The sequence below is a fragment of the Lepidochelys kempii genome, chromosome 3 (assembly GCF_965140285.1).
Source record: "Lepidochelys kempii isolate rLepKem1 chromosome 3, rLepKem1.hap1, whole genome shotgun sequence".
In the NCBI taxonomy this organism is placed as follows: domain Eukaryota; kingdom Metazoa; phylum Chordata; order Testudines; family Cheloniidae; genus Lepidochelys; species Lepidochelys kempii.
Window position 1 is genome coordinate 4,125,243 of NC_136382.1, and position 11,776 is coordinate 4,137,018.

The 11,776-nt window shown below is 48.9% G+C and overlaps 1 long non-coding RNA gene across 1 annotated transcript in view; it reads right to left on the bottom strand.

Moving 5' to 3' along the window:
• LOC140908093 (uncharacterized) overlaps positions 1 to 10,332 on the bottom strand; it is a 42,543-nt gene extending 32,211 nt beyond the window's left edge. Inside the window, exon 1 of the long non-coding RNA XR_012157748.1 lies at positions 10,149 to 10,332. This is a non-coding gene — a long non-coding RNA (uncharacterized LOC140908093). The remainder of the gene's footprint in view (positions 1 to 10,148) is intronic.
• Between the last annotated feature and the right edge of the window lie 1,444 nt (positions 10,333 to 11,776).

Consider the following 11,776-nt stretch of genomic DNA (forward strand, 5'->3'; position numbering starts at 1 on the left):
AAAAGGTTCAGAGAAGGGCAGCAAAGATGATCGAGGATATGGAGCGGCTTCCAGATGAGGAGAGTCTAAAAAGATTAGAGTTATTCAGCTTAGAAAAAAAAATGATGAATGGGGGGGATCTGATAGAATCATGAACGGTGTAGAAAACGTGAATAGAGAAGTGTTATTTACCCTTTCCTATCCTCCAAAAACTAGGACAAAATTAAGAGGCAGCAGGTTTAATACAAATAAGAGGAGGTATTTTTTTCACACAACACCCAATTAACCTGTGGAACTCATTGCCTTGGGATGTTGTGATGACCAAAAGTATACCTGGGTTAAAAAGAGAAGTGGATAAGTTCCTGGAGGATAGGTCTGTCAATGGCTATCACCTAGGTGGTCAGGGATGTAAGCCCATGCTCAGAGTGACCCTAAACCTCTCTTTGCAAGAAGCCAGGAGGAGAAGACAGGGGTGAGTCTCTCCAAAATTGCAGTGTTCTGTTCATTCCCTCTGGGGCACCTGGCACTGGCCACTGTCGGAAGACAGGATACTGGGCTAGATGGACCGTTGGTCTGACCCAATATGGCAGCTCTTATGTTCTCCCCAGCTCGACAAGCTCACTGCCATGCCTAGTCGCCTTTAAGTAGGTTATTTGTCCAAATATAAGCACATAAAGAGACAAAACCAGTTCCTCAGCTCACTCTTTGTCCTAGGATTTCCTGGCCTCCCCTGCCAGGGGTCTCCAGTAATCCTGTGCCAGCCAGGTCCCTTCTCACAGCCAGTTCTCATGCAGCCAGCTCTGTTCCCCTTCCTGAATGCCGGCCCCAGAGCTGCATCTCTGAGCCCCTGGCCCTTCGTTCCGGGACTCCTCACCAGAGTGAGCTCCATGACTCTGCGGTTCCTCTCCCCTGCACGGCCTCCTCTTCCTGCCCTTTGAGAGGCCTTTGTAGCCCCCGGGGCACCCCGCCCTTTCATTGGCTCAGTTGGGCCCACTTGCTCTGACCCAGAAGAGCTGGTCCTGCTCCCCTGTGACAGTCGTGACATTAAAAGCATTGTACCGGTCTGCTATTAACGCCTTCAGTGGGCGCGTTTCTCCATTCAGCAGTGGCTTGCCATATATTCAGTTTGATTTTTGCAACATTTTGGTGTATTTTTCCTTGGACTTTGTGCCTCTTGGTGAATTATCCCTGTGTCTGCTGCATTTATTCTCTGCATTTGGATGGGAGCTTTTCCACTAGATTTGTGCGTATCTATTGCTCCTGGTAGACTTTGTGTGGGTCCTCTGTGTGTTCTCCTTTGATCTCCTGCTGCTTTTGTCCCTAGGAGTAACTTATCCCAAATTAGTCAATCTTTTAAGATTTGAGGAGCACCTGAGCTGGCCACTTGGTGCAGTCTGGCAATACAAGGGGCTGTTGTCACTCCAGAGCGGTGAAAAAGCACCTTTCATTGGGGACTCTTTTTGTGGGTTGAAAACGCACTTCAGGCGCTTCTAAGATTTTACACGGCTCCTTCTGCTGACGTACCCAGCTGCTGCCTGAACACGTGCAGCCTTTGCCCTTCACAGCTAATGGCTGCCGTTATTTTGTTTTCTTCTTTATCCAGACCCCTTGCAATTTTTCCACTGTGATCTAAAGAATGTCCATTTACTAAATACCTCCCCTTTCATGTCCAGCTACTCAGGGACACGACTCAGATCCCACAGTGATGAGAGGGATAAGAACCTACGCAGAAGAGAACAGGAATAGAAGAGGGTTGAAAAGTGCTACATACGAGCTGTTGTTTATTATCATTCCGGTGATTCGGTGGAAATATTATTTAGACCACACTAGCGCTTGGAGACCACCCAGTCACGACTGGGGTTGCATTGTACTGGGCGCTGTACCAACCCAGAGTCCCTGCCCTCAAAAGATTAGAAGCCTCATGCTGGATGCTGTTGCAGGTGCTGGTCCAGCACAATCTCCACCTCTCAGTATGGCAACACTCCAGCCTCAGTTTCCCCCTCAGATGAACTCAGGCACACCTGGAGGTTTCAAAGACGGTCCCCCTCTTGGGGTCTGGATACAGTTCCTTCAGCCCTCCCATGCTCAAACAGCACCTCCTCTGGTCAGCAGGGTTCGCCACAGCCCTGGGAGGAACTACAAGTCCCAGCATGACCGTTCTTAAAGGATCCAAGCCTTAGCATGGGGCTGGCTGTCCCCGGGCTGCAAGGCGTATACTCTGTGTTTCTTCTTTGTTCTTTGCTGCTTGTTTGCTTGCAAACCAAAGCTTGGTTTATTGCAACGCCAGTTCGCTCCCATAAGTCCTCCTCTGCAGTTCTGCCTAACACACAGGAGGGGAGGGTTTTTTTAAAAGATGAGCTGATGTATTGTAGAAAATGTGGCCCCCTTCTAGGCCCAAATGCCCCCCCCCCCCGCCCTTCTGCCCTGTGTGTTACTCAGAGAAACCCACTGACACCTGCCACATATTCCTCCCCACAGATAGCGCTTTGGGCAGAAGCTCCATAACCAGCCAGCACGGAGTAAATCGTGGGTTGATGCATCACGAGATGTGGGATATGCCACACGAGATGGAGGCTTTAAGGAAATAAAGGATCCGATCCTGGTACCAGCTACACAGCAGTGTAAATCCAGAAAAACGTGACTTTATTGCTATTTGCATTTGTGTTAGAGTCTCATGTAGAGGCCTGCGAGGCCACGGCTGAAATCGGGGGCCTGTTGCGTTAGGTGCTGTACAGACAGATAGCAAGAGGCCTGGTCTACACTTAAAAGCTTTGCTGGCATAGTGATGTCAGTGAGGGGTGTGAGGACATGGTTATCCCAGCTAAAAAGTCCTTTTGCCAGTCGAGCTTATTACCTTTGGGGAACTGGTACAAGCAACGTCTCCATTAGGAGGGTTTGCTGGTTGAGCTAGACTGGTGTATTTATACTGGCAAATCCTTTCCAGTGTTGACACAGCCTGAGACAGTCCCTGGCCCAAAGCCCTGACAATCTAAATCAGTGGCCCTCAACCTATTGACCATTGTGGGCCGCATGTGCAGCTCTATTTGTGTGATCTGGGCTGCAGCCACACAATATATGTACTGCCGAGGATGGCACATGGTTGCAGCGGTGTGCTGATTGGGCCGCAAGTGGCCTGTGGACTGCAGGCCGAGAACCACTCATCTAAATGGACAAGACAAAGGAGGAAAGAGGAAACAGGCAGCGAGAGGGGAACTAAAGAACCCAAGGTCACAAACAGGTCAATGAAGAGCACCCAGGTCTCCTGGATCCCAGTCCAGTGCCTTACCCATGAGATTAGACTGCCTCCCTTGATATTAACGGAGCCGTTCTGGGTCTACTCCAGTGTCCCTAGGGTCAGGCTCTGGCCCAGTGACACAATGCAGTAACCTCCCTTGTGCACAGGGTCACAACATGCTCTACAGGGGGGATCAAGTTGTGAATTAAGGAAGAGAGAAAAGTTTTCGGGCGAGGTTTCCAGTAACTCAGGGACTCGCGGTATGTCTACACTGCAATAAAAGATCCTCAGCAGCAAGTCTCAGAGCCCAGGTCAGCTGACTCGGGCTAAAAATATCCATGTAGACATTTGGGTTCAGGCTGGATCCCGGGCTTGGAGACCCTTCCCAGCTCCAGCCCAAGCCCAAATCCATACACTGCTCTGTTTAACCCCATAGCATGGGCCTGAGTCAGTTGACCCAGACTCTGAGACTCGCTGCTGGGGGTTTGTTATTGCGTGTAGACCTGCCCTTAGTGGTACCGTCGGGAGGCTGAGGCAGCAAAGCCGTTGGGAGCTGGACACCGGGTGTGAGGTGGGACGCATGAACAGAGGGGTAACTCTGAGGTCAGGGATGCGGGCTGAGGCCTGGGTGACCCCTGTGGCGTTGGGATGGGAAGTCAGCGGGATGGGGCGGGGATGTGAGGAGTGGAGAAGAGGTGGGGGGTGAAGTCAGCGCGTGGGGTGAGCAGGTTACAAGGGGTGAGAGAGCGGAGAGGTGGGATGCAGATCGGAGCAGCAAAGTGAGCGGATGGATAGGACAGGTGATCAAACGCCGCGGTGATGGGTGCGGGAGAAGAGCCTGCCCAGCAGGTCAGAGGAGTCAATCCTGTTTTCATGCATACACCCTTAATGCAACTGGAGGAGAGAAATACAGCAGCTGGTGTGAACTGGTGCATCTCCCTTGTTTTCCATGGAGTGTCGCTCACCTACTCCGTCACCAGCAGGGGACCTGGCCCAGCCCAGCTGCCCTCCACACAGCCCCGCTTGTCCTCCGAAAGCAGCTCAGCCCATTCCTCGCAAGGTGAGGGCTGATGAAGAGGGTACTTCATCGTCTGAGTCTCCCTGAGAGCTGGCTCCTTGGCGGGGCTGCCCTCTTCAGCCCTCCCATGTTAACAAGATCTCACTTACAGACATCGGCCGCAGTGTGACAGTATCTCTGGGCCGTGCCACGGGAGGAGACGTTAGCTTCAAAACAAGAGGCGTACTAGGTATAAAAATACCCCTTTCCAGTAGCGTATCGGCCGCAGCCTTTCCACCAGCAAAGGGGAAACCTACACGCATTAACGCTCAGGGCTCTTGGCTACGCGGTGGGCCCCTGCCCGTACCCGTACAGCCTTCCCCATGCATCCTTCGTTCTTTCTAGCTAGCAAGTGCATGACCCTGATGGACCTGGCCTGGATTCAAACCAGTGAGGCAAAGCACTGAAAAGCTGGCCAGCCTGCTGTCCATTTCCTGAGCTAGAGGAAGTGTTATTGGGCTTCCGAGCTGTCCCTTGGGAAGGGCAAAACCGGGTGATTGCCCTGGGCCCCGCACTTTGATGAAATCTGGACTGTCCCGACATGTAACCCTTTGTCCCCTTTAGGGACGGCCCTGTTGGGCTTACTCCGCTTTTGCTATGAGGATGCATAGAAAATGCAATCGAGGGCACTGTGTTACCTACTACTCTTGAATTATATGCTGACCTCCCACAGTGCTGGAAAGATGATACATAACTTGCTCCCGTACCTGCCTGCTTGCCTGCACTTCAGAGTGGAATGCAAGAGCCGGGGTGCTGCTGACCATATAGCTTGACGGATGCCTCCCCCAACGGCAGATCCTGTTCCCCAGAAGTTACTCAGACTTGTATCAGCCCTCGCCCTGTACATCATTCAGGAAGCGTGTCTTGGCCTGGCCACAGGTGCACAGCGTCCAGCCACTTTGGAAATATTCCCAGAGAGATTTCTCTGCTCAAGCGGCTTCTCTCGCCTGTTTCGTTGTTGTCACCCTGTATCCTACGGGGAGAGCGGTGGGGGTGGAGATCAAAGAACTAAGCTTAAACTCTCCTGCCAGTGTAATTGAATTAAGCTTCTTAATAAAGCCGGGTGTTGTTTTTCTAATTCCCCTCCAGACTCTCTAATGCTATTACCCCAAACACAGCACCGTTTAAATAGCTTATTATTGATGGGTTTGGAAAGCAAGCTCGCTGCGTATATAGCAGACACACAGCACTGGCTCGGAAGGAACGGGAGGATGGTGGCTGGCATCTTATAAATATAGAGATTAGATTAAAAAGCGGGACGGCGCAAAGCGGCTTTTAAATGGTGAGGGGCCGAATCCAGCTCCCATTGATATCACGGATATCTTCAGCTGCTCTTGGATCAGGCCCTAAGAGAGGTCAAGGCCACGTTTACACTGAGATTTTAGCCAATGGTGCAAAGGCCTAGTGTACAGACAGTTTACACCAGTGCAGTGTCTCCAGGTGGAGATTGCTCTGCCCTTGTGTAAATTGTGTCTGCACAAGGTGGCTAATATCCCAGGGCAGACAAGGCCTGATGGATGGTTCCGTTCTGTCTTCAGGTCAGTGGGACGACCTGTGTCAGTGTCTGAACAAAGGTGTCACAGTCAGAGGAGTGGTGGAGCGTAGGAATCGCTCAGCCCGACAATCCACCTGGCCCAGTGCCCTGTCTCAGCACCAGCTGCTTCGAATGAAGATGCAAAAACTCTGCAGCAGACAGATGTGGGATAATCTGCCCTCCTCCATAGCACTGGAAGGGACCTTGAGAGGCCATCTAGTCCAGTCCCCTGCACTCATGGCAGGACTGAATATTAGCTAGACCATCCCTGACAGCCATTTGTCCAACCTGTTCTTAAAGACCCTCCAGTGCCATAGGTTCCACAACCTCCCTAGGTAACGTGTTCCAGGACTCCCTGCATCACCTTCTTAGTGGGGTTTTGAACCAGTGGATCTCTGGCCCCCTGACAATGCCTCCCTGCACAGTGCCCCAAGGAACACCTGCAGCCCACCCCCTGGCACAACAGGAATGTGGCATTTCGGCTGTATTTCACGTCTCACGCATTAGTTGCTTTCTTCCTATTTTTAGCAGTCTTGTCAATGGCAGCCTCTGTACTGCTGGTGAGTTTGGGGTCATCTTCAGCTTAGGTAAAAAAGCAGGAAACTACCCCAGAAAAAACTGTCAAAAACCAGGCCCTGCCAAGCATGGGATCTGTCCTCCCCGAGGTATTCGCATTCTTAGGAGTTTTGTGCCAACGGCTGCTCCATGAACACACAAAGGGGATAACAGACCCCTTGTCTAGAGACAAGCACACAGGATATAAGGGGCACAAAATTTGCAATGCCAAGCACCATGCAACTTTTGCATACAAGTGGATTATTTATAATCTGATAGGAACTTTGCACACAACCATAATATCTGCCTGGACTTAATCATACCTTATTTCAAATTTAAATATGTCTGGCTTCAGCTTCCAGCCGTTGGTTCTTGTTCTGTTTTTCTCCAATAGATTCAAGAGCCTGGTAATAACTGGCGTTTTCTCCCCATGAAGGTGCCTGTACATGGATCAAGTGACCCCTTTGAGCTCTTCAGATCTCTAAGTATAGGGTATTTTCCAAGTCCTCAGATCATTTTAGTGGCTGTTCTTGGCAACCTTTCCAAACTTTCAACATCCTTCTGCTCTGACCCAGGGCCAGTCTACATCAGCACTTCCACCCCACCATTGCTACCATTTATGTTGGGAGACGTATCATGTGCAAGCAGTCTGTGAGTTGTGGATTTCAAGGTACAATTTGTCCAAAATGAGATCAGAGTGAAGGGGGGCAAAATAGTGATCCTCTTCTTAATGTCTGCCCCATGTGATGAATGTGGGAGTTTGGGTGATAGTTCTTTATTCCAATAAGTGCTTCAGTTTCCCTCTGTGCCTAGTATTACTATGTGCTGAGTAAAGAGCAGGAGACATGAGGTGTCTTGTCACATAACAGTCTGGGGTGACAGGAATGGGTCATTTAGGACTGGCAGGGACCAACCCAGGTCAATGGAAGACCTTATAGAGACAAAGGACACCCCAAGTTGACACCAATCAATGGAAGGCTCCCAGCTTGGCTGCGTGGAGCGCACGTGAAGTCAGGAGGAAGACAAGAGGAGGAGGTGACAGGAGGCCATAAGAAGAACAGGGTGCAGAGCAGGGAGAGCTGCAGGCCCACCTGGAACTAAGACAAAGAGGCAGAGAAAGGAAACCAGGATGGTTCCTACAGCAGCGTGGCTCACGAGATCCTGGGCTTGGCCTGTGTGAGCTGTCTTCACCTTTGCTTCTCTGTGCTAACCTAACAACTTCCTGATGCTGCATTCCAGTTGACTAACAAACCATACTCTGTTTTAAAAGGCTGCCTAGTGTCACTGAAAGTATTTGCTGAGGTGCATTGACCCCTGCAGAGGGGAAAGGTCTCTCAACAGAGCTCATGGTGTGAAATAGGAGTGCTGGCAACAGAGGCTCAGTCTCAGAGGCTTTGAGGCTGTGTTACCTGGGGTTTTCTTAACGTGAAACTATGGTAACTAGTCTTTTTTTTAAGGCAGTTTCAGGATATAAATCAGTGGGAACACAGCTCCTCCATCTGATGAATGATTGGTACACACAAGAGTGCTTTCACCCAAAAAATCCTTGTTTTTAATTAATAATTGTTTAGAGCACCCCAGATAGAGTTACCCAAAGTCAGAGATGGTGTTGAGTGGTCAGAAGCAGGTTTCTGGTGATCAGCCTTCTTCCTAGCCACTGGAGAACTGGATGTTTGTCTCCTAGGTCATTGAAAAATTTCTCCAAATTACGCTTTCCAGAAAGAGATTAGTTGGGTTGCTCAAAACAAAGCACATATCTCATAATAACCCCTACAGGGCTAACAATTTTCCTAGCATCAGCAAAATAACTCCTATTTCCACTTATCAGCAAAGCAACTCCCAGCAAGAAACACAGAGTCAGACTCTCAAATCTACACTTCCCATTTACATTATCTACACTTCCTCCCATTCTCATGAATCTGTCACTTTATCTGTCCGTATTAGCGACACTGCAGCTATGCAGCTATTTGCCTGCTTAGGTAAAGGCCAAATTATTCCTGACTACATGGTGTTTTCACTTCCAATTAATGGTGGCTGAGTACACAAAATGGCTGTGGTTATGTCGAGTCCAGTTCTCTCGTAACAGCTGCGTAGAGTCATAGAATCATAGGCCTGGAAGGGACCTCGAGAGGTCATCTAGTCTTTCCAACGGAAGAAGTTAAGCTGACTGGTCTGTAATTCCCTGGGTTGTCCTTATTTCCCTTTTTATAGATGGGCACTATATTTGCCCTTTTCCAGTCTTCTGGAATCTCTCTCGTCTTCCATGACTTTTCAAAGATAATCGCTAATGGCTCAGATATATCCTTAGTCAGCTCCTTGAGTATTCCAGAATGCATTTCATCAGGCCCTGGTGATTTGAAGACATCTAGCTAGTCTAAGTGATTTTTAATTTGTTCTTTTCCTATTTTAGCCTTTGATCCTACCTCATTTTCACTGGCATTCACTATGTTAGATGCCCAAACACCACCAAACTTCTTGCTGAAAACTGAAACAAAGAAGTCATTAAGCACCTCTGCCATTTCCACATTTTCTGTTATTGTTTTTTCCCCCTCATTGAGTAACGGGCCTACCCTGTCCTGGGTCTTCCTCTTGCTTCTAATGTAGTTGTAGAATGTTTTCTTGTTACCCTTTATGTCTTTAGCTAGTTTGATCTTGTTTTGTGCCTTGGCCTTTCTAATTTTGTCCCTACATGCTTGTGTTAGTTGTTTATATTCATCTTTTGTAATTTGACCTAGTTTCCACTTTTTGTAGGACTCTTTTTTGATTTTTAGATCATTGAAGATTTCCTGGGTAAGCCAGCCTGGTCTCTTGCCAGACTTCCTGTCTTTTCTACGTAGTGGGATAGTTTGCTCTTGTGCCCTTAATAATGTCTCTTTGAAAAACTGCCAGCTGTCTTCTATTGTTCTTCCCCTTAGACTTGCTTCCCGTGGGATCTTACCTACCAACTCCCTGAGTTTGCTGAAGTCTGTCTTCTTGAAATCCATTGTCTTTATTGTGCTGTTCTCCCTCCTACCATTCCTTAGAATCATGAACTCGACCATTTCATGATCACTTTCACCCAAGCTGCCTTCCACTTTCAAATTCTCACCCAGTTCCTCCCTATTTGTCAAAATCAAATCTAGAACAGCCTCTCCCCTGGTAGCTTTCTGCACCTTCTGAAATAAAAAATTGTCTCCAGTACGTTCCAAGAACTTGTTGGATAATCTGTGCCCTGCTGGGTTATTTTCCCAGCAGATGTCTGGGTAGCTAAAGTCCCCCATCACCGCCAAGTCCTGGGCTTTGGATGATTTTGTTAGTTGCTTAAAGGAAGCCTCATCCACCTCTTCTTCCTGGTTAGGTGGCCTGTAGTAGACCCCGACCATGACATCACCCTTGGTTTTTACCCCTTTTATCCTTACCCAGAGACTTTCAACAAGTCTGTCTCCTATTTCTATCTCAACCTCAGTCCAAGTGTATGCATTTTAATATATAAGGCAACATCTGCTCCCTTTCCCCCCTGCCTGTCCTTCCTGAACAAGCTGTACCCTTCTATACCAATATTCCAGTCATTCATATTATCCCACCAGGTCTCTGTGATGCCAACTATGTCATAGTTGTGTTTATTTACTAGCATTTTGAGTTCTTCCTGCTTATTCCCCATACTTCTCACATTAGTATACAGACATCTGAGATCCTGATTTGATTCCCCTCCCCCAGTTCTGTCTTGTCTCTCTTTTTTCCCTGCTATAACAGCCCAGGCTCCCCACAAATTCTGACCCTTTCCCCAGGTCTCCATGTTCTTGACTTACCTGTGGGCTTTGGTCACCTGCCCCCTTCGAACCTAGTTTAAAGCCCTCCTCACGAGGTTAGCCAGTGTGTAGCCAAATATACTCTTTCCCTTCCTCGATAGGTGGACCCCATCCGTGCTTAGCAGTCCTTCTTCCTGGAACAGCATCCCGTGGTCAACGAAGCCAAAGCTCTCCTGGCAACGCCATCTTCGCAGTCAGGCATTCACCTCCAGGATGCATCGGTCTCTGCCTGGGCCCCTACTCTTGGCCCACCGAAGGGGTGCCTCCCACAGACTCTTTCATAGTAGAAGCATAGCACAGAGCCTGTGGATCCATGACTCTGCAATCCAAGAATAACTGGCAGTTTCTGCTAGAATGATGTGCTGGGAACTAGTAAAGTGCTGATATTTCTTATGAATATCAAACAGCTTCCATTAAGAAGACATAGGCACCGACTCCGTGGGTGCTCTGGGGCTGGAGCACCCATGGGGGAAAAATGAGCCCATCAGCACCTCCCCCTCCCCCCAGCGCCTCCTGCCTGCTGCTGGCCCCCGCCAATCAGTGCCTCCCTCTCCCTCCCCGTGCCTCCCACCCGCCACAGTCAGCTGTGTCGCAGCGTGCAGCAGGCTGGGAGGGAGCGGGGAGGAGTAGGGATGTAGCATGGGCTCAGAGAAGGGGGCAGAACTGGGCAGGAAGAGGCGGGGTGGGGGTGAAGCGGGGGTGGGAAGAGGCAGGGCCTTGGGGGAAGGGGTGGAGCGGGGTTGGGGCCTGGGGCAAAGGTGGGGATCGAGCACTTGGAAACTCGGCGCCCGTGTAAGAAGGCACTGCTATCTGGAGTCTTACGTTCAAAGAGAAAAGTCACAAAGAAATAGCTGGACCCAGGGCCCCTCTCCCCCGCTGTCCCTTCCGACTTTCTAACACAATCTATTTCCTATTGAAAGAACACAGCATACGCTCTGCTTAAGTGATTACACATCTTGTGAACACACCTGAGCCAGCAAAGCTTCTTGATGGCAAATTAGGAAGCAAGATTTTGCTAAACAGGGTCGATGAGATAATTAGTGACAAAGGGGAGAGGATATGCTCAGATGCAAAGTCTCTCTGTGATTTTGGGATTCCCAAGAGTCAGCGATGATGGTGCATATGTGATTAATAGTGATGAATATGGCAAGGTAACAAGTGCTTGAATGCTTATGGATCAATGTCCGATCAGCTAAAGCACAAGATGGGGTACTGGTTTGTGCTACACTAGTGAACATGATGATAGACTCCTTATGCAGCAGTCTATAATGCACAGGGAATAAAGCCTGCATGATCAAGGGGGACTTCAGTCTGAGCACCAGATGTTGTAGGTCTCATGTTGCCAGTACTAAAATATCCTTGCAATTTCTACACATATAGGTGATAATTTCCTAACTCAAAAAGTGTTGCAGTCAACATGGAGGAATTCTATATTAGACCTTATCCTAACAGATAAAGAGGCACTGATCTCAGAACTAAAAGTTAATGCTAGCTTAGGTATAAGGTATAACTTTTATAATGTGCAAGCGGAATAAAGTCCAGACCAGTAATATGTATACTTGGTGCTTTATTAGGGCCAGTTTTCTAAAACTGAAAATAATTGAGCCAAATCAGTTGGGAGGAAGACT